The sequence below is a fragment of the Nannospalax galili genome, unplaced genomic scaffold (genome assembly GCF_000622305.1).
Source record: "Nannospalax galili isolate Female #2095 unplaced genomic scaffold, S.galili_v1.0 scaffold162, whole genome shotgun sequence".
In the NCBI taxonomy this organism is placed as follows: Eukaryota; Metazoa; Chordata; class Mammalia; order Rodentia; family Spalacidae; genus Nannospalax; species Nannospalax galili.
The window spans coordinates 2,287,313-2,309,853 of record NW_008350388.1 but is presented as its reverse complement, the minus strand read 5'-3'; the positions used below and the strand labels follow the sequence as shown (position 1 = coordinate 2,309,853).

At 41.3% G+C, this 22,541-nt stretch overlaps 1 protein-coding gene across 6 annotated transcripts in view; it reads left to right on the top strand.

Annotated features, from left to right (window-relative positions):
- Znf521 (zinc finger protein 521) overlaps positions 1-22,541 on the top strand; it is a 299,735-nt gene that overhangs the window by 52,846 nt on the left and 224,348 nt on the right. The window contains exon 1 of one of the 6 annotated variants that reach the window (XM_029570693.1): positions 16,905-16,999. The exons of the other annotated variants lie outside the window; for them this stretch is intronic. The gene's annotated coding sequence lies outside the window, so the exon portion shown is untranslated. Of the gene's footprint in view, positions 1-16,904; positions 17,000-22,541 lie in introns of those variants that run through there. 6 annotated transcript variants of the gene reach the window in all.

Here is a 22,541-nt window from a genome sequence, read left to right as displayed (position 1 = left end):
CCTAGAGATATTTTTCTTCCAAGGCCATGTATAATTTAGAATATGTGCTAAAACATAAGAGCTTTTAAACTCTCAATGTGGACCGACCTTTTCCTCTGGCTGATAACTTAAATTCTTTAATTATTTAGCAAATAGCACATCAAATTTTCCAATGGAGAGACTGTTTTCAGTCCAAGGCAGAGCTATAGTCTAGGAGTCTGTTTTGTCCATCTTGGTTTTTTGTTTTGAATGCATCAGGACTTCTGTAGAGAAAAATAAGGAAGTGTATCTTTATTAGGGCAGAAATGCTTAATACAGCCAAGTCAGGCATGTTATGGATATATGACCCCAGGGAATGTTTTGTGAACCAGGGTATAGCACATGGAAATTCTGTGTGCCCAGCCAACCTCAGTCCTGTCTGATATGTTCCCAGGAACTCCATACAGGCACCCTGTAAGATGTTCCATTGTGTATGTGTCCTGGGACGTGGAGGTCAATTATGTGAAAAGCATGTCACTCATTTGCTGCTGTATGTGTCACCTAAGCACTGTTAGTTCACATTGCCACCTGTAGACAGGGTACTGCTGATGGGGTCTGACAGAGGTAAACTTGATGTCTGACATATCTGATGTTTCATTGCTAAGCATGTCATAGGCTGTATAATGCTGCCACACACCCTCAGGTCCCACTTCCCTTCTCTATGGACTTGCCCAACATCTACAAATAGAGTTGTAAGAAAAACTACGAGATAATTTATACAGGCTGAGGGGTTATAAAAAGAAAGCTGTTTTCTATTTGAAACTAAAGAACAAAGAGTTAGAATGGAATGCCCACGTATGAAAGTTTAGAGTTCAAAAGACCCTTTGAGTTTTGCTGGTCCAACTTCATTTTTTATAGGAGAAAATTGAGGACTGGGAAGATGGTCTAGTCAGAAAGGTTCCCACCTCACAAACATGATGACCAGAGTTATGATCTTCAGGACAAACATAAGCATAGGGGTGCATGTACCTGTAGTCCCAGGGTTGGGGGCAGGTGAGTCCCGGAAGCCCATTGACCAACTAATCCAGCCAAGTCAGTGAGCTTCGGGTTCAGTGAGAGACCCTGTCTCAAAAAATAAAAGTGGAGAGTGATTGAGGAAAGGCACTTGAGTCCAACCTCTTGTTTGTGTGTGCACATCCAGCTCCCTCAGGGTGCACAATTTACACTAACAAATACACACATACAGACAGACACAGCAAAACAACCCCCCAAACATACAACATCAACCATCAACAACACATACGTACACATCCAGCTCCCCCAGTGTGCACACTTAACACTAACAAGTACACACATACAGACACAGCAAAAACACCCCCAAACCCCACAACAACATCAACCATCAGCAGCAACAACAACAACAACACACACACACACACAGATAAGAGAAAATTGAGACTATTCTTGCTTAGCAATTTACTGGCCCTGCCAGGACTTAGACATTGAATTTCTGACTCCAAGTCTATTGTTGGTTTTGATAGTGTAGTTTAAAGTTCCATGAATAATTATTTGCACCACAAGCCATTACCCTAAAGCATAGTCTGGGTGAGGGGCTGCTGTTAAGGAGTTGTCACCCAAGTGTTGTTCAGGTCATCATTTGCTGACTCAGGAAGTTGCAGTATTACTCATCTGTAGTGGACAGACTTCAGGACCCATCCCCCATCTCATTTGAATAGTTCTCTCTTTCCTAGCTCTCCTGTCCCATTCTTTGGAAACACTGAGAGGAAAAGCCTGCTAATCTCTTAAGGGATCCAGCCTGGATACATCATTTTTCTCAGGTGGACAGGCCACGAGAACAGGTGATGCTCACCATTTTGGCGTGAAAGTGGGCTTTGTGGCCGTCTTGATGCAACTACTGGTGTTTGTACAGAGAACTCCAAAGAGACAAGCATGCCTGGCCTCCAGTCAGTCTCCTCATTTGTAGGTGAGTCTGGATGCAGAGTGGAAAGGATGGCACCATCGTCCTCCAGAGCAGCTTTAGTAGTCCCAGTGCACAGGACCCACACTGTCCAAGTCATCGTCATGTTTCCTGCTTAACTGGCCACTTTTAGATTTCTCTAACCCTGTATGAAACTGTTTTCCAGATTTAATCAACCTCTAATATATTCCTGGTGTAGATCCTAAAATCTCCATAAAAATGGGTACAGATATGATGGAAGAAAAAGTAAATTCCAGCTGCCAGTGGCTCATGTTTGCTAATTGGGAAAGTTATGGGTATTTTCAAAATAAAAGCCTTTATAGACAGCCTTTACAGAATAGCTATTACATTGTTAGAGGACTAATGTGTGTCATCGGAAAACTTTGTTGGGCAATACTTGGAGAAGCCTAAGGGCTTCTCAACATCACTTGACGTTTTCAAGTCAGTGATACGTACACGTCTTTGTGGGAGAGAAAGCACTAGAAGAATCAAAACGAAAACGAGGAGCAAAAAGCTTTTGAATGTAAATATATGCCTGTTTTTGCATCTTCACTGGAATTATTTGCAAATATTTTTTAAGAACTTTAAAATTTGTAATGTATTTTAAAGTTTGTAGTAACTTTTTATTATTAATAATTTTTATTTATTTTATGTGTACGAGTATATTGCCTGCATGTATGTGAGTGCACCTATGTTGCGCAGTGCCGCAGAAGTCAGAAGAGGGCTTCAGATTCCCCTGGAACTGGAATGATGGACAGTTCGTAGCCGTCATGTGGGTGCTGGGAATCGAACCTGAGTCCTCTGCAAGAGCAGTCAGTGCTCTTAACTGCTGAGCCATCTCTCCAGCCCCGTAATTTTTTTTTTTTTAAAGTTAGCTTTGGTAATATTTTTCTGGTTTTCCTAATGCCTCAAAAACTTCGTTTTATTGTTATTATTATTTACATTTTTATTACTTTTTATTTTATGTGTATGAGTGTATCATCTGAGTGTATGTAAGTACACCTGTGTGGTACAGTGCCAGTGGGGGAACAGAAGAAGGCATTGAATCCTGTGGAACTCAAGTTACATTACAGATGCTTGTTATTCGCCATGTAGGTGAATGCTGGTGGGAATCAAACCTTCTTCTTCTGCAAGAGCAACCAGTGCTGTTAACCACTAAGCCGACTCTCCAGCCCCAGAGTTTTTCATAATAAGATGAAAAGATATACCAAATGGGGCTGTTCTACTTATGCATGACTGTATCAAAACATGTACATTTAAAATAGCCGTTCCTGTTCTGCTCCTAGCTTACATATGTGGGCAAGTCTTTGACATTCCCGTTCTGTTGCCATTTCACGGATGTGTGTGTCAGTCTGCCTATCACATTTTACTTTGTTGCAGCAAAGTACAGTGGATTACCTGGGCTCTACACCCTTGTATTTGACCAACTGTGGATTGAGAAAGTATTGGAAAAAATTTGTCTGGTCTGAATACATACAGGCTTTTTTCTTGTCAATATTCTTAACTAATGTAACACAAATTTATACAGCATTTATATATATTAGTATGGCTAGTAATCAACAGATGACAATGTGTACATAGAACATGTATAGGTCATTTGCAAATACCATGCCCCTCTATCTAAGAGACTTGAGCATCCACAGAGTTTGGTGCCCGTGGGGGGGTCCTGGAACTAACTCCCCAGGGATATTAAGGATGATTGCATGTTAGGAGTCATTACAGTTATTTATTGCTGGATAATAAGCCACCATAAAAGTTAGTAGTTAGTAGGTTGAAAACAGTAACAGTTTATTACTCTTGGATTCTTTGAGTTAACTAGATGGATCTTCTTTTCATGGGATTGACCCAGAGGTCTAGAATGGTCTCCCTCAGGTGGCCAGTGTGGGCTGCACCTGTGAGCTCAGCTTTTCTGTCTGTGGGGCCCTAGATATCACTGTTGGAAGCCTCTCTGTGTGGCCACTTTGACTTACCATAGCAAGGGTCTGGGTTCCAGGCAAGAGTGTGCCCGGTCTCATTTGCTGTCTCAGGAGGCTCAGGCTTAGACTAACGCAGTGTTGCTTCCATCTTCTGTCAGGTAAAGTTAGTTCACAGTCTGGCAGGGATACAAGAGTGGGTGAAATCAGAGCCATGTCTCAGTGGTGATGGAGAAGGTCGCACTCCAAAAGAGCAGGTGGGGCAAGAGCTCTTGTTGTGGGTTCCTTGGGAAACATAATCTACTTCAGAAATCAGAGCCCTTATTGTTTCTTTTCTTCCAAGTCTGTCATGCCGGTCTGATTGATCTTATGTTTCTAAGTGAGAAACGGGGAGCACTGACTTTTCAAGTGCAATTTATTTTTCTTTTCTTTTTTTTTTGTTTGAAGTACAGTCTCCATGTAACCCCACCTGGCTTGGAACTATGTAGACCAGGTTGGCCTGCATCTCACAGAGATCTGCCTGCCTCTGCCTCCTGAGTCCTAAGAGTAAAGGCATGTACTTCCCACCAGCCCTGATGCAATCAGGAATAATTTCTTATGTGGTTTTTGTTTGTTTGTTTCTTTGTGGCAGGTTCTTTCTCCAGAGTGCTATGCCCTTAATATCTGAATCTCACTCCCCTGTGTCACCAGCACTCTTTATTTATTAAAGAAGCATTCATCAAGTATAGTGGTTCCTCACCCTGAATCCCAGTAGGCAAATGCTTTATAAAAGATCTTACAGTCTTTCCCCCCTTAACATATTTCAACTCCTGTTAGGAGTAACCCACTTTTTTGCTTAAAGTATAGTAATTGAGGGTGTCCTAAGTCTTCCTCTCTCAGTGAAACTATTATGTAGTCATTTTGAAGTTACTAATTATGCCTGTATGTACACACTTCCCTTTTTTAATATTTTATTATTTTTATATAATGTGTATGAATGTATTGCCTGCATGTATGTGAGTGCACCCATGTTGTGCAGTGCTGCGGAGGTCAGAAGAGGGCTTCGGATTCCCCTGGAACTGGAGTTAAGAACGGTTTGTAGCCGCCATGTGGGCGCTGGGAATCAAACTTGGGTCCTCTGCAAGAGCAGGCAGTGCTGTTAACCTCTGAGTGATCTCTCCAGCCCCTACATTTCCCTTCTTATCATCTTGGTCTGTAGCACGTTTGTATTTTACATATTTTCTCACGTATTTTCTCCATCTCCCTCTTCCATTGGACTTAGTAGCATGAGCCCGATTGAGGCAGAAGAGCTTTTGTTTTGGAGCCACAGCTTAGTGTTCTGAATGGTTTCCTACCAGATCTCCTGCGGCCCAAGCGCTGATACACGCCAGGCAGAGGAAAGCTGACTTTTCCTGATAGAGATGAGTCAGTTTCCTTCTGCATCAAGATGTTTACACATGGGGACAGATGTAGAGGATGACAAACTCACATCACGTGACCACCCCAGATTGTTTTCTTTGCTGGATTTCCACGTGGGAAGTGGCAGGGGTTAGAATGTTGCTGCTGTTGCTGCTGCTGTCGTTGCACCCAGGATATCCTCTGTCCAAGGTGCATCCATGTTTGTGGTCTGCTCCTGTGACCAGGAGCCAATACCAAGTTGTGTGGAGATGTGCTTGCTCTTTAGAAGAGTGATATCATCCTGCATCTCCCGTGGAACTGTAGATTGTTTTAATTTTATTCAATGGATCCAAACGTGTGCTGCAGTTATTACCTATGAATCACTGCCAGGGTCTGCACGATGAAGTGTTTTTCTGTCTCCAGTGCTTTTTGAAACCAATGCCTAATATCTTGCCTTTCATTGTGGCCATTGTTACTAGGCATTTATATATGATATATAATATATACTTATTTAAGTATATACTTACTGTATTAGTTATAGCTCTTGTTGTGAACAGATATACCTGACCAGAAGCAAGTTAAGGGAAGGCTTTGTTTGGATCAAAGTTCGAGAGGATCCAGTCCCTCAATGGTGGGAAAGACCATTGAGGTTGGTTACTATGCACCTGGAGACAGGAAGCAGAGTGGACAGGGAGTGACGCTGAACACTGACAACACTTCAAGACTTCCCGCCCCACAGTAACTCACTTCCTCCACTGAGACTACACTTCCTAAAGGTTCTACAACTTTCCAAAAGAGCACCACCAGCTGGGGACTGAGTCTGTTGGGGGACATTTCACATTCAAACCATAATGTTTGTATACATATGTATATGTATATACATATGTACATTTATATTAGCATATACTTCTAGCTTAAGTAGATACTGCTACGTGTGTGTGTGTGTGTGTGTGTGTGTGTGTGTGTGTGTTCTCGACAGTGGAGTAGATAAGGAAGTCAGTATTGTGACCACTCAACTCATTTAAAATATGTGTCTCTGGGGAAAAGGAATATCAAAGGCATCCTTATAGGGGAACCAAGGTCTGAGGGATAGAGTGGTGATCTGCTTCTTTTTCTCTGGTGATGGACAGAGGGCAAGAAGGACGTGGTGTGTAATCACACCTCTTTGTTTGAATCTCCCATTTGCTTTATCAGCAACAAGTGGACAGACATATGCCCTTTAAAGGGGCCTAAGGTCTAGTCTCAGATTGTCTCTGACCCAGTCCACAGAATACAGGCAGAATGTATTTGAGAGGTACTCTGGTCTGGGCATAGAGTTCATTGAGGGACATAGTCCTTTGACTTGGACATTACTTAGAAGAACTGACAAAACGAACCATAAAGTATAGTCTGAAGGTGCTACAAGTTCTGTATTTCTTTGTGTGATTATGTACATTTCTTTTCTGTGATTTAAATGAAACACTATATTTTCTTTTTAAAAAGTATTTTATTTACTATTTTTATTTTATGTGTATGAGTGTTATGCCTGCATGTAGGTAAGTGCACCCGTGTCGTGCCATGCCCACAGAGGACAGAAGAGGCTGTTGGATCCCCTGGAACTGGAGTTACAGACAGTTGTTAGCTGCCATGTGGGTGATGGGATTTGAACCCGGGTCTTCTACAAGAACATTCAGTGTTCTTAACTGCTGAGCCATCTCTCCAGCCTCATTATCTATATTTCCTAAACAAGTAACTTCATAGTAATTAAGAGAAGCAGGTTTTCAAGATAATGAAAAGACTTTCTATATGTGTGTGTTTTTATAAATCTCTGATGAGTGAATGAATGAACTAATTTATGAATGACTTCATTGAAAAATGGAAAAGATTTCTACTAAGTATTTATGGAAATTACTGTATTGAAAATATGAAATTCTTAAATTTACCTAAATCTTTTATATATATATATATTCTCTCTGTAGCCCCAGAACTAGAACTTGCTACGTAGACTGGGATAGCTTCAATCTCACAGAGACCTACCTGCCTCTGCTTCTTGAGTGCTGGGATTAAAGGTATACACTGCCACACCCAGCTGAAACAACTAAATCTGACCTTTTACAGAAATAAAAAATAAATATGTAAATATCTTAAAAACAGAACATTTATCTCTAAACTGGTGGGAAAATCATTGATTGATTAATCTCTAAATACAGTTTCTTAGGAACCTGTGGTCTGTGTCTATCAACACCAATGATATGCCTGAGGAGGTATTTGATTGAGACAGAACTTTTATAGTCTTACAGTACTGTTAATTTATTTAACTGTGCATTTAGTGGTACTCATGCAGACTGTCCTTTCTAGTGGAAAACTGTATTCTATTCATAATTTTAAGAGCACTACCTCAAGAATTTATCTGATCATCTGAATGAGATGAAATAAACCAGGAAGGATCTGATGAATTTTGTGTGGATTTTCTGTAACTTAAATATTATAAATTGGTTTTGTCCAAGCTATCACAGGCCTTCTGACTAGCACACACTTGCTAGTTCATCTCTCTTAGCAAAACTGGATTACAAAGCATAAATGATTTCAGCTTGATACATGATTGATATTTTGAAAGAATAGCTACCTTCAGGAACATGGGTCTTGTTTTAGGGCCCATTTCAATTCATTATTTATGTCACCCTTAGTGATGCCTGGGAAATGACAAAGAAATGGTTGTTGCTTCTATGTTCTTTTCATTCATGGATTGCGCCCACACCTAAGTGCAGAAAAACACAAGACACTCTTACTTGCATTCCTTTCTTCGCTACTTCCTGAATGGCAGCTGTGTGGCAGGCATGATTTCTTTTACTGAACATAAGAGCTTGGAATATATTAGGAAAGGTTCCTGCTGCCTAGGAGCTTTTTGCTTTGTGATTATTATTATTATTTTATTATTTTAACCTGTGTGTCTGTGTGTGTTCATTTGGGTACACATGTGCCACAGCATGGGCGTGGAGGTCAGAGGACACCCCTGGGTACCAGTCCTCACCTTGCACCTTGTTAGAGACAGTCTCTTCTTGTTTGCCCCTGCATATGCTGAGCTAGCTGGCCTGTGAGCCTCTGGGGATTCTCCTGTAACCTCCCATCTTGCCATAGGAGCCCAGGGAGTACAGACACACACACACACTATGGCATCCAGCTTTATTTGGTCTAGGAATCTGAAGTCTGGACCTCACACTTGCTGAAAGCCTTTGCCTGCCGAGCCATCCCTCCAGTTTCTTGTCTCATGAGCATGAAGTACAACAAAGTACAGGGAGATTCACACGTTCTAGGGAAAATAGTTAAGCACCAAAGTGTAGAGTCCATACAGGAGAATGTAGCAGGGGTCCCTGTATTACAGAGCGACCCACTTTATGGCAAGGGAAACTTGAACTTGACCATGAAGAGAAGACAATATTTGCAAAGGCAGAAAGGAAATTAGACATGTACTTGAATGCAAACATCCCCCAGTGTGATCTGAGAAGGTCAAAATACTGTCTAAAGAGTGTTTGTTCAAAGTAATTTTCTCACTCTTTCCCATTTCAAATGCATCTACCAGTTTCCAGAGTTTTCCATTTAAAGACCATCAGCCTTCATTCTGTTAGAATGAAGTATGGTTGTTTTGGAGAAATAGATAATCTCAGGTTCTCAGAGTCTAGCAAGTCCAGGCAAATAGTATGTATACACTTGCACATATGAAATTGAGCCTCAAAATGTGTAAACCTATCTCTGAATAGAAGGATTCAAGGGTTATTTACAGTTCTTCTGAATAAGATAATATTTACAGGGAAGAATAGCTACATATAACAGTCATTTCTCTTTGAGGAGTTATACTTTTTGTGCCCAGTGCTTCTGTCAACAGGGATGTTATTACCAAGGATCATAGATCTAGACAGCCTATTTTGTAAAGTTGTACGAATAAAAAGAAATGGAGCAAGAATGCAGTTTCTAAGTCATATGATCTAAAATTGACAGGAAACATCAAAAGATAAAGGCAGAGAATAGAAGGCCATACCATCTATCCACTTCTGTGTTATCTGAACTGTGCCATCCTTTTAACCAAAGTAACCAGGGGTGTGATGCAAATAAAAGCTCCCAGGATAGATATCCACCAACTTAGCTTAGTGTGACATTTCAGATGTGCCGTGATGGAGATGCTTAGATGCTGCTGTTGGGATGTAAATTGGTAGAACCACTTTGGGAAACAGGGTGGCACTATCCAGTGAATTTGAAGACATTTAAACTCTGCAACTTGGCAATTTCACAGAAATGAATGTGATAACATGTACATGCACATGGATATTCATAATAATGTTGTCTGTCAAAACTGGACAAGGGGCTGGGGAGATGGCTCAGTGGGTAAAGCATGAGAACCTGAATTCGGATCTCCAGCTTACACACAAAATCCAGGAATGGAGTGGAGACAACAGGGGTCCCTGAGCTCTCTGAGAAGTCGGTCTAGGCAATCAGTGAGCTCTGGGTTAGCTGAGGGACTTTCCCTCCAAGGATAAGGTGAGGAGTGATGCTGGCAGACACCCATTGTCAACCTCTGACCTCCACATACATACACACACCCATGCATGTGCACACACAAGGGTGCACAGGCACACACACACACACACACACACACACACACACACACACACACAGCCCCACAGCCACACACATACATTATGCACTGGTATATATACACACACCAACAAGCAAACAGACAAAGAAGAACGCAACCAACCAACCAGTTTAACAGTAAGATAAAAACCCACCCTGATTTTTTGAGATTCTGGAAAAAGAAAAGATTCCAGGCCTTTAAAATCAAATTTGGTAACGAATTTTCATGTAACAGTTCCCCGTGCTTTATGTGTGCTTAGAGGTGGAGGCAGTCTCTCGAAATTCACCTAGAATTTCACCAGTGTCTGGATGGTCAGCAGTAGATTAACCATAAGGAGGAAAATGAGAATACTTGTCCTATCTAGAGAAACCAAGAAATTTTTATTGCTTTTATTATTTCAAAATCATCTGTGAATTCCTCTTTAAGGGAAACCCTTAATAGTTCTCAGTAGTCCCCACACTGCAGAATACTATCCAGTAATGAAAGAGAATGCTAACAAAATCATCTCTTTCTTATGTAGATGTGGATCAAAGTTGCAACTTCAAAATACCGATGATAAAAATGAACTTTTTCAAGATTCTAGGTTACTGCTTAGCAAGAGTAATATTCATTAGCTAGAGTTCACTTCTCTTGCTCTGGATTAAAGAAATTATTTGTAAGCAAGCAAGCCCCCCCCCCAATCCTTCACCTTAATTTGCTAATCATAAGGTACAAAAGGTACAAGTCTTTTGAACAACTCTTGTGTCTTTAAAGTAAAATTTTAATTTAAACATGAGATAGTCACACCACAGTCCTCAGTGAAGGTTTTAGACGGATCCCTTGAAGGTGAAGGTTGTAGTGTCTGCAAGAAAGTTTGGAAGTGTTTACTAAACACAGACCACCAAATTGGTTTATTTCTCAGAGAAAACCGCACAATACTATTTATATAACCTTACGAAAATGAATACTAGCAGAACAGCTGACTCACTGCTCCACCACAGAACAGAAAGACTACAGGTGTTGTGAAGAGTACCATAAACTCCTATCTCAAAAAGCTCAATGAAACTTTGGAAACAATTATTCTGTTAACTCTCTAAAGAGCCTCAATCATGAGACCGTTGTGAGGTAGAATCCAGAAAAGCTGGTTTTAATTATTGTTCTCCTGGAGCCGTGATTGGTTCTCTAGTGTGTATTTCTGGGTAATGCCTGTTCAGTGACCTCTAAGAAATTAAGGAGTGTGTGGGTGTGGGTATGGCATGTATGAATGTGTGTATAGTATGTGTATGGTATATGTATAAGTGTGTGTATGGTATATGTATGGTGTGTGTATATGGCATGTGTATGTGTGTATGGTGTGTGTGTGAGTGCGTGCATGGTATACGTATGCTGTGTGTATATGGTATGTGTGGGGTATGGTGTGTGTATTTTTGTGTGTCTGGTGTGTATGTTATGTATATATGTGTATTATGTGTATATGGTATGTGTGCATGGTGTGTGTGTATATATGATGTCTGTATATAGTGTATGTGAGTGTGTGTATGGTCTGTGTATGTGTATAGTATGTGTGGTGTCTGTATGGTGTGTGTATATATTTGTGTATGGCATGTGTCTGTGACCGTGTATGGTCTATGCTTTTGTGTATGGTGTGGGTATGGTGTTTGTGTATGTGTGTATGTTTGCCTGTGTGTGTATGGTATGTGCATGTTTGTATGGTATGTATGTATAACTGTAAGTATGAAAATCGGTGGGTACTCCAGCTGTTCTTTTTGGAGTCCTCATCTGTACAACAGGTAGAAGACTGTTTGGTAACAGTCTCCATGGAATGGAAGATGGCTTACAGCGATGATTGGATTATATCTATGATTTTTAATTATTAAGTTGATCACTAAGCCACAGACTTATCAAAAGAGCTTCTTCATTGCTTAATGTTCTATTATTTCCCCTTCTTACTTTATTTACCTTTAATTGAGGAAAGTAAAATACTGACTTGAAAATAGAGGCAAACTCTATATGGGGAGATCACTGAGTCCTGGACAGGAAAGTGACCTGATTGGTCATTACAGGACTGCTTTCTCAAGAAAGCAGAGATGGATGCTCTCTGGGTTTCAGTGTGATCAGCCCTCTGTGCGTTTAGATTGGGTCATTTGTATCAGTTTTATATATCTTGGAATTCCACCTAATTTTTTTTTTGAAGAACTCTCTTACAACAACTCAGTCTTTAGCTGTGTTCTCATAAGAACGACCATGGTTCTTTCAGGGGACAATTTCTCTAGTGACCTAACTGCTTTCTACTAGGTTCCTTTTTGGTGGGTTTGAGACAGTGTTTTGCTCTATAGCCTATGCTGAACTGGGATTCTATTCAGGCCATTCTGGCCTCTCAGGCATGTGGTGATCCTCTTGCCTCAGCCTCCTGAGGGCTGGAATACAAAGTGTGTGCCATCAAACTCAACTAACTCTACCTCTAAAGGTCTCTTTGCTTCAATTTTTATGTTAATTAGTTTATGTGTATACTGAATGTTTTATCTCCATGTATGTAAGTACACCCATGGGTTCAATGCCTGTGGAGGCCAGAAGAGGGCGTTCCATCCTCTGGAACTGGAATTAAAGACAGTTGTGAGCTGCCATGTAGGTGCTGGAAATGGAACCTGGGTCTTCTGCAAAAGCAGCCAGTGTTCTCAACTGCCGAGCCATCTCTCTAACCTCTCCTTCTATTTCACACATAGCTACACCAGGGGCCATGCATCCAATACATGAGCCCTTGAGAGGCTAAACTCCATCCAAACCACAGCACCCTTCCTCTCCTGGTTGCACCTTTGAGTGAACCACAGCCCACTTGTGATTTGTTCAGACCTCCTCCCCTGCCTGTAGGGGCAGCAGAGAGAACAGTGCCATATGTTTATGTCTCTTGGTTTTCCCCCTGACAATAATGACAAGCATTCTGCAGTATCTGTATCATTAACTCTAGGCCACATTTTTAATGGTAGACACTGTCACCTACCATGTTTAGGACCTACTTCTCCCTCTGTGTGAACAGGCTCTTATGTCATGTAAAAGATGAAAGAGAAGATGTGGTTCGGCTGATGCGACAGGGATACTGCAGGATCCCAGGTCTGGGAAGGCTTTGTTGGAAGAGCCTTTATCTCCAGACTCCGACAAGCTCCATTATGGTACCCTGGCATGAAGACCGTTCACTGAAATATAAGCACCATGATGTACACATGGTGATGAAGAGCCAAACAATGTAGTGAGATTAGAAATATTTGCTCAGTAAATATATGAGCCTGGCCTGAATGAGCATCACAGTGGGCTGGGGTCCAGTGGAAAGTGGGAAGCTGGCAGGTCACATGCATAAATGTTAGTACGAATACTCATTTCACTTAAGCCAATGACATATTTTTGATTTTTCAGGTTAAATAATGTATGGTAGTTTAAAACAACAACAAGAGGCTGGAGGCCACATCTCTTATGCTTCTTCTGTTCCCCTTTTCCATTCTTTATTTCAATATATCTTTATTAACTTTTTAGTTTTTTACATTTTGTCTGCATATATATGCACCACATGCATGCAATATATATGCACACACACACACACACACAGATATATATATATATATATGTGCACCACATGCATGCAATGCCTGTGGAGGCCAGAAGAGGGCATTGGTTCTCCCAGAACTGGAATTATGGATGGTTGTTAGCCACCATGTTGGTGCTGAGAACCAAACCCAGGCCCTCTGCAAGAGCAGCCAGTGCTTTTAACTGCTGAGTCATTTTTCCAGCCCCTAATTTTTGTGTGCTTTCAATGTAAATTCAAGTATATTATACTTGCTTTAAAAATGAGAAGGAACATATTACACATACAATGGGCATACCTGGAACTGGAGTTATGGATGGTTGTTAGCCACCATGTGGGTACTGGGAACCAAACCTGGGTCCTCTGTGAGAACAGCCAGTGCTCTTAACTGCTGAGCCATCTCTCCAGCCCCACAGTACATTTTTGAAAAAAAGATTTATTTATTTATGTGTATGTGTCTGCATGAGTTTGTGTGCATCAGGTATATGCAGGTGCCTGTTGAGGCCAGAGGGCATCAGCTCCCCTGAAACTGGTTGTGAGCCACCTGATGTGGGTGCTGGAAACCAACCTCAGGTTCTCTGTAAGAACAATGAGTATTCTGTTGAGCCATCTCTCCAATCCTTATTTCAATATATCTTGATCAGTTGTCTGTTACATTGTAGATACTGTCAGGTACTAAATTCTTTCTTGTTCCAGAAGATGTTGAGATGCTTTGTTTTCTTGGTACAGTGATTACAACTTAAAAAAAAACCTGGGATTAAAAAAAAATTCCATCAGTCTTAAGTACTTTTAAGGGTGGTTGTATCTGGGCAGGATGCTGATTAGCACATCCTGGAAGGTCTGTGTTTCTTTCTTTTCCCCACAACTGAAAAAAGGAAGTGCTGCCTCTAGAGACAGAGCTAGCAGTAGCTACAGAATGCTCTAGACTTGGGGACTAGGGTGGTTGATGTCCACCGAGAGTCAAATTGTCTGCAGGAGCCTTGGCATTTGTTGACTCAAGGATCTTTGGGTGTTTGAAGGGAAAACTCAGAGAGCTGACCTGTATTTCTCCTGGTGGAAGAGGAATCCTCTAGTTTAACCGCTTACCAGGAAACCCAGTTCTCTTGGAATTAGCAATGTATCAAGCTGAATTTTATAATGTACTTTTACATGACTGAGCTTAATACCCTTGCTTGTGCCTTTAAGCTATATACAGTATGAAGGTCTATGCAATGAAATGGTCACATCCAACATCTGAGGAACAGGGAGGCTTTAGCCCAAATCCTGATGGACCATGTATTCGTTTTGTCACATTGAATGGATAGCATTTCCAAACGAGTGTAGAACTGCTCACTTCAGTGAAGTATTTGTACTTTTTGCGTGTTTGCATTTTTTTCAGTAGGAGCTTGAAATAGAGAAGGCGATATTAGTGGTGGACAGTTATCTCAAGACATTTCCTATGCTGCATTATTTATGGCTGAATGTGAAAGAGAATGTGAAAGGATGAATCTGTTAAAATATTTTAAAAATATTTTATTTATTTTTATTCTGTGTGTATGCATGTATTGCCTGCGTGTAGGTAAGTGCACCCGTGTCGTGTTTATCTTTTCAATTTTAATTATTATCATTGTTATTGTTTGTGTATGTGATGTGTGAGTGAGTGTGCATGCCACGGATGTGTATGAAGGCCAGAGGTCAATTTTAGAGAGTCAGTTCTCTCCTTCCACCTTGGGCTCTGAGGATCTAACTGGGTCAGTCAGGCTTGCACAGCAAGAACCTTACCTGCTGAGTCACTTCTCCTGCCCAAGAATCTCACTTTCTTATCATTCAGTTGTTCCATGATGGACTTCTATGGTGGTGTCCCAGTAGTTGGACAGAACTAACAGTTTTAGCAAGGTGTCTAATGTTGCCCATTGTAGGGACCCTAATGAGGCCCTACGAGCTTTATATTTCATTTAAATCAAATTTAGGATATCATTAACAAAATGGAATAGAGTGATGGAAATTGAGTGAATGAATGAATGAATGCATTCATTCACCCTTGCCTTCAAGAAGATGGCCTACTGTGGCACACTAGATTGGATCTTAGTAGCAGTCTCTGTCTAATTGAGGCCAGGTAGGCTGCAGGGAGGCAGGACCCCCTCTTCCTTCCTTGCCGGTCCCCCCCCCCATTTGCTGTTGGTTCTCTGGGCTCCCAGCGAGGGGCCCAGGAATAAGGGCATGGAATGCGTATTGCACAGGTGCTAGTGCTTGGCATGATTGATGAAATTTAAATGTAGGATAAAATACCAGCTTTCTAAGGTGTTCCTAATCATCTCAATCATCTGGCGTCAACTCTTATTTCAGACTTGAGGAGCAAATAACAAAACTTGTGCTTCCAGAGAAGGCCAGTGTGGCTGGGCCAGGGGGAGGTGAATTTTAAGCTGTGGTTCATCTTGATGTCTTCTTTCTGGCCCAAGCATCTTCTTCAGTTTCTGTGGATACTTCTGAACTGCAGACAGCATGCAGTTCATGAATTTGGCTGCTTTTCCATAGCAGCTATGAAAATTGCAAACAAAATTGCTTTTCATTTTGCTTTGACAGGCAGTTTTAATTTTATTCATAATTTTAGCAAATTGTATAACATTTCAGTTGTGTGCTGCCTTGCCTTTTGTCTGTTTCTGCACTATATTTATGGCGAAATATGAAAACAACAATAAAGAGACCAATAATAGTGAGTTGTAGTAAAAAGGGCTTATTAAAAGGATATTTTCTGCCTGGGTGAAAAACTTCCTTGAACATGTCATAAATAGTTTATAACACGCAGAGCTACACTTTTTATTGTCTGAGGAAGCTGTCTAGCTAGCCACATTTAAAAAAATTAAAACTCTACCCCCCAATTTTGAATTTGTTTTGTTGGCTCAGATCGTGTCCACAGCCTAATGGTTATCCGAAGTCATCAGAAAGACTTAAGTCTTCAGTCTTACCGGAGAGCTGGGGCTAAGTGGGGAATGTGTGGGTTAGGGAAAGACGGAAGAAGCTCATAAAGATTTATCTGATAACGAAGTGCATGCATTTTCATTTTGTAGAAAAATGACTAATGTTATCAGAGCCGGTGGGTTTGGTTTTATTATGTGTGTCCCAAGTCCTTGATTGTAGCTTCAGCAGTGAGACTGTCCCATAAGTGAGCAATAAAAACGGAGCCGAGGAAGGGTCTGGCACAAGGCAAGTTCTCTTCAAACAATCACTCTGGGCTGGTGGCATGCTCTCTAACCTTGACTTTGAGGGGATCGGAGGAGGAGGAGAATCTTGTCTGCCAACAGTTTGAAAGAAAATCGTGCTTATTCACAATACTCTTTAGGACATAAAGACTTTTATTTAAGATTTACAAGATTGCTGGTAAGGATGATTCATAACCGAAGTCCAGTTTTCCTTAGGGATTAACCACCACGGTTTGTTTTTTGTTTTTCGAGCATAGCAACTGAATTTCATCATTCATTTTGTCATTTAGCAATAGAAGACAACTTCACCAAAGAAGCTCACAGTACGAGTAAAATTGGAAGTAAATGGAAGCCATATGTTGTTGCTGTAATTTCCAAGGTTAAAAAAAGCTATAGCTTGGGCTATTGCCTTTTATTCTAAGTAGAAGGAAGGTAAGAATGCTTTTATTATCAATAGCCTTAAGTTGTAAAAAAAAATCATTTATTTTGTTAATGTCAGTAGGTAGAACATGTGACCTGAGAGTTCAGAGCAAGGCTGATGTCTGGCAGGAATCCATTTCTTAACTTAGGTACAACTGTGGAGTTATTAATGCTAGTCAGGTTATGTGCAAGGATTCAGGAAAATTCTTTATTCCTCATTGACTCCTGACAGTTATTGTACCTAGGAACTGGGTAACGTGTTCTGAAGTGAGCAATTATGGAAATGTTTACTTCACTGGCTGCATGTAAATGTGTGCAGAGAATGTACCGGAATTTTTCCTTAGGGGTATTTAATTCTCTCCAGGGCAATGAAAATCAAATGATTTCTTTCTTTCTTTCTTTCTTTTTTTTTTCAAAGCTGTTTTTTTTAAATGTTATAATGCAGCTGAATAATGATGAACGCAGTAGAGGAAAAGGAGAGAGAAGGAGAAGAAGAGGAGAGAAAGAGGGAGCTACCAGCAGACTTAGAAAACAGATTTCCCAATGGAAGCTGTCCCTGGAAAGGAGTGTTGAGGGTGGAGACAGACAGAAGGCCAGCACTGTTAGAGACTGAAGTTTGCTGGGGAAAATTATAGAACATGGCTATCGCAATATTCTGTGATGGTCCAGTAGCATTTGTTATACATTTATCTTTCTAGAACTTAAGCAATTGGCTCAGTATTGTTCACATTGAAGGCCGTACACTTGCTTGTTAATTAAATGCAGTATCAATGCTTCCTGTCTCTGAACAGTTGGGGGGAAATCCAAATTTGTATACAGAGTTCTGAAATTTCTGTGGATGCAAATGAACTGGGCACGAGTCGCAACCAGATTATTAATGTCGCACAGTAGTGGTTTCTTTTCATCTACATCTCTTCCTGTTACCTACCAGGTCAGCGGCAGCTGTTGGTAGGTATTTTCAGGATTATTTCTCTTCTTTAACAAATTATTATTTGTAAAATTTTATTGAATTTTTGTGTATTTCATACAGAACATCTTAATCATCTTTGTACCCCCTTCTCTATTGGCACCCTCCCATAGTCACCCCCCCAAGAATTCATGCATTCTGTCATTTGTATTAAGGCCTATAGTGTCAAGTTAGTGTCCAAAGACATCCCTCAGTGCACATTCATCGACTGAGGTCTAGTCAGCTTATCTAGCATCCCCCCACCCTTTAAGAAGATCAGCTCTTTCTCATCCAGCACTAATCAGCTGCCAATAATTCTTTGACTAAGATTGGAGCCTGCTGCCAGTTTCTACAGTTCTGTGCTAGGTTTTTGACTGCTTGAGTTTGCATGGGTCTTGTGCATGCTGACACCATTGCTGTAGGTTCATATGTTCAAGGTTCCACCTAGGAGCCTATAGGACTCTATTTCCATATGGTCATGTACCCACTCCCTGGCTCTTACAATCTTTCCACCCCCTCTTCCTCAATGGTTCCTGAACCCTGGTTAGGTGGAGTTTAATATAGGAATCTTTTTTTTTATTTTTATTATATATATATGAGTGTATTCCTTGCATGTATGTAAGTGTATGTATGTAAGTGCACCCATGTTGTGCAATGCCCTTGGAGATCAAAAGAGGGCATTGGATCCCCTGGAACTGGAGTTATGGACGGTTGTTAGCTACCATTTGGGTGCTGGGATTGGAATCTGGGTCCTCTGCAAGAGCAGCCAGTGCTCTTAACTGCTGAGCCATCTCTCCAGCCCTAATGATTCTTTTGCTCCTGAGAGGGGAATAGAAGAGTGGAATGTGAAAAGAAGGCAGGTGACACTCTGAATGAGATGTTGGAGACCTGCTGAAGGAGATGAGTTCTGAGAGTCCACTGTAGAGGGATCCAAGCAGAGGATATGGGAATGTTGAGACAAGGGTTGGGTACCTGGGTGTGTATCTGAGCTTAGTGTAGACTGGCCTCAGTTCTGTCCACTTCCTGAAGATTTCTAGTTGGATAAGAATGATTTTTAAAATTTCATGCAGATATTTGTTTTACAGTAGTGAAAGTAAATATTGGTTGAATTTGGCCTCTGTGGTCACATGCCTGTCATTAGAATAGAGTTAGATGACATTAAGAAGACATACTTACTGACCTTTAGATTCCTTCAGTAGACTGGCCTCAGTTCTGTCCACTTCCTGAAGATTTCTAGTTGGATAAGAATGATTTTTAAAATTTCATGCAGATATTTGTTTTACAGTAGTGAAAGTAAATATTGGTTGAATTTGGCCTCTGTGGTCACATGCCTGTCATTAGAATAGAGTTAGATGACATTAAGAAGACATACTTACTGACCTTTAGATTCCTTCACTCTTTTTTTTTTTTTTTCTTTTCTTGCCTGGAATTTCTCTTGAATTTCTTAAGGAGGGGTTTCATAAAAAGGGTTTTTATGTCTTGCAGAAAATTGAGTTTTGTAGACATTACCTAACTCTTGATTTGTCACACCGGGATCAATAACATTTCGCTGCTCTTAAACACAGAGAATCACAGGGGACACATAATGTTTTTTATAAGTGCAGTAAAGTTAACGTGTTGTTGAAACAAAAACTCCTCTGACAGTCCTGTAATAAGTACACTCTGAAACTAGCAAATTATCTGTAATACTAGGAAAGGCAGGAAGAGCGCTTAAGAGTACAATGTGTACGTTGTTGGCATCAGGCACTGTGAGAATAAGAAATTAGGATTTGCTGGGCTCGGCATGTCAGAATGAGTACAGGGAGTCAGTTTCCTCAGAAGAGAAGCCGACCAGGGCCCCCAAGGAGTGATGCCTGACGCCACGTTTTTAACCAAATTTCCTTGCTTATGTTTGGTCCTCTTTGTTCTTTGAAGATATTCTGTATTGGTTGCAGAGAGTAAGCCCTTCCCTTGTAGCAAAGAAGGTATTTGGAGCTAGATAAGGAAAAAAAAAAAATATGGGCCATTTTCTGCTGCTCTTCCCCAAAGTACATGCCTGCCTGGTCTATCAATTTTCGTTTGGAATCTCCTCTGATAGTCTAAAGATGTCTTCAGCCAATGTAAGTCCCATATGATGTAATTTGCAAAAGATATTCGCAATTGAAATCACCCTTGTCTGTGCTTTCATTTTCTCAGTCCAGGGAGCCAGAGGATCCTGTGTTAGATTAGAGGTGGTGGGCATGTGTCTGACTGCTGAGCTGCCCGTGGGCCACACCACCCTGTCTTCTTTCACCCCCTTGCCACTTCATTAAATCTCCTAGTCCCCCTCTACATCTCCTTTCTCTGTCCCCATTCTCTACTAGTGTTTAGTTGCCCCAATTCTATTTTCAGAAAAGGAAGATGAGATTATTTCCTCATGTCAGGAGGATCACTGTGAGGACCACGTCACCGATGCACGCATGACCTTTGTTTGGTTGACAAATATATTTCTCGTGGCCTGAGCATGGGCGTGAGTTACAGGGGAGAAGAACGGGGGTTTGGTTGGTGACACACTGGTCTCCCCTGTGCAGTGGTAGGTAGGGCTGGAAGCCGGTGGAGGCTGATCTTGTCACACACATCCTGTCATTCCATGCGAGCTGCTCGCCTGCCTTCCTCCTCCAGCCCTTTGCAGAGAAGGTAGTTTTATGTTCATTTAATAATTATCCATTTTGCTTGTACTTGTCGGCGAGAGCTTCTTAAGCCCCATCAGGTTTTCAGAGAAGCACCACTCAAGCTCTTCTGCTGGAAATGTTTTTCCTTCCCTCCCTTCACTTCATTCCACTCTTCCCTTACCGACACTCTCATCAGTGCCAGTGCTCTTCAGCTCTTCAGTATTCCACTCCTGTCCTTTGTGAAGTGATTTTGCCCAGACACGTCTGGCTCAGGGTGAAGTGCCCTCCCCTGAGAGCGCGCACTGCAGCCCCAGGTCGCCAGCACCATGAATACATTATTATCCCAATTTCCATCCTGTTGCCACGGCAGCACTTTTGGAGCCGCTGGGTTATTAAGTCGTACATCACTAATACCCTGATATGAGCAGAAGTTGGATTTAATATCGGCCTTTGATCAGATTACCTCCCAACAGTCAGCTGTCATTAGAAAATTCCTTTGCTCCTTATACCCTCAGAGCTCTGGCCTGTGTAGGAAAGGGTGGCAGGCCTGATACATGGAGGCAATTTCAAGCCCAGGCCTTGCACTGTACACTTAATTTATTTTCTGACCTTTTTGTGATTTGGGGAGATTCCGTCCAGCCCTGTATGTGTGCGTGTGAGTGTGAGGGTGTGTGCATGTGTGTGATGCAACTATGAAATCCATCTTTCCTTTGGTAGGAGGTAGATAGAGGTATGTGTGAGGGGTTGCTTGTCTTTTGCCAAGTGATACTATACTTTGTTGGAAAGTGTCTGTTTTCTGCCTGTCCTCGGGTAATGTATAAAACATGGTGCTTCAGGTAGAGATGAAGGGTAAACTGATGTCCCCCTAAATGGCCAGCCTGTGTATGCACCTAACACTTCACTGAGCAATCTGTCAACATGTCAGCAACACATGTTTTATAAAAAGCCTCCAGTGGGAGCAAAGGCTCCTGCCAGGGCTTAGGAAATGCTTTGAATTCAGCAGATTTCTATTGCTGGAGTCCCCCGAGGTTCCTTTTACAATGCCTACATTTCAGAAATTTGAACTTGGGACCCTTAGGGGGTTCTCTCCGAATGCCTGAAAATGTAGAGTTATATTGTTGCGTGTCCCCAAGCGGTCTTTACTAATACCTGAATTCGGAGAAGCTGGAAATTACAGAGCTCCCCAGGGGGAGCTTTATCCACACCAGGAAGAAGAGAATAACTCTGCGGGGAGATTGCTTAATGCATTGCTGAAATAAAAGAATTTGAGAGAGATGGGTTAGCCCTCTTAGTTTTTTTTTTTTTTGTTTTTTTTTTTTTCTTTTTCTGGCCACTCCTTCAGCTTAGCTAAGTCCTTAAAGACAAAGTCAGGGTATGGAAGCAGCTGGGCTCTTTTTAATGAAATTTTAGATGTGGCTTTTGAAATAGTCAGATGCCTGATGCCTCTGTGTGTGTGTGTGTGTGTGTGTGTGTGTGTGTTCATAAGAGTGCGCCACTCTCTTTTTCCCTCTCTGGAAGGCACTTTTGTTTACATGTAAAAAGTTGTTTTCATTTTTTTTAGGGACATCACCAGTTTCGGGTTGTTTACTTCCAACCTGAGCTGTTTCTTTTTTATACTCCCACTGTACCTGTCTCCGTTGCTCGGACATATTTCTTCATCTCCTTCTCTTTTTTATGGTGCTTTTCTTTTATTACATCTGCCTGTCATGCTTTGTACACTCCCCCTTTCATAAGTTGGGCTGTTGCCACTTCCCTTGTCAACTCTTACTACTTTATTGAAGTCTTTCTTTATTCCTATGATGCTCCAATTCCTTTTCCATCTCCATCTCCATCAGCCCAGCCCTCAGCTCCCTCTCCTTCCCAGCTTATTTTTTTGGGGAATATTTGGGCATGTTTGGCTGTTTTCTGGTGAAATAACTTCACTGATTTTTTTTTTTTTTTAATGGTGACATTATTTTTTTTGCTGTTCAATTTCAAG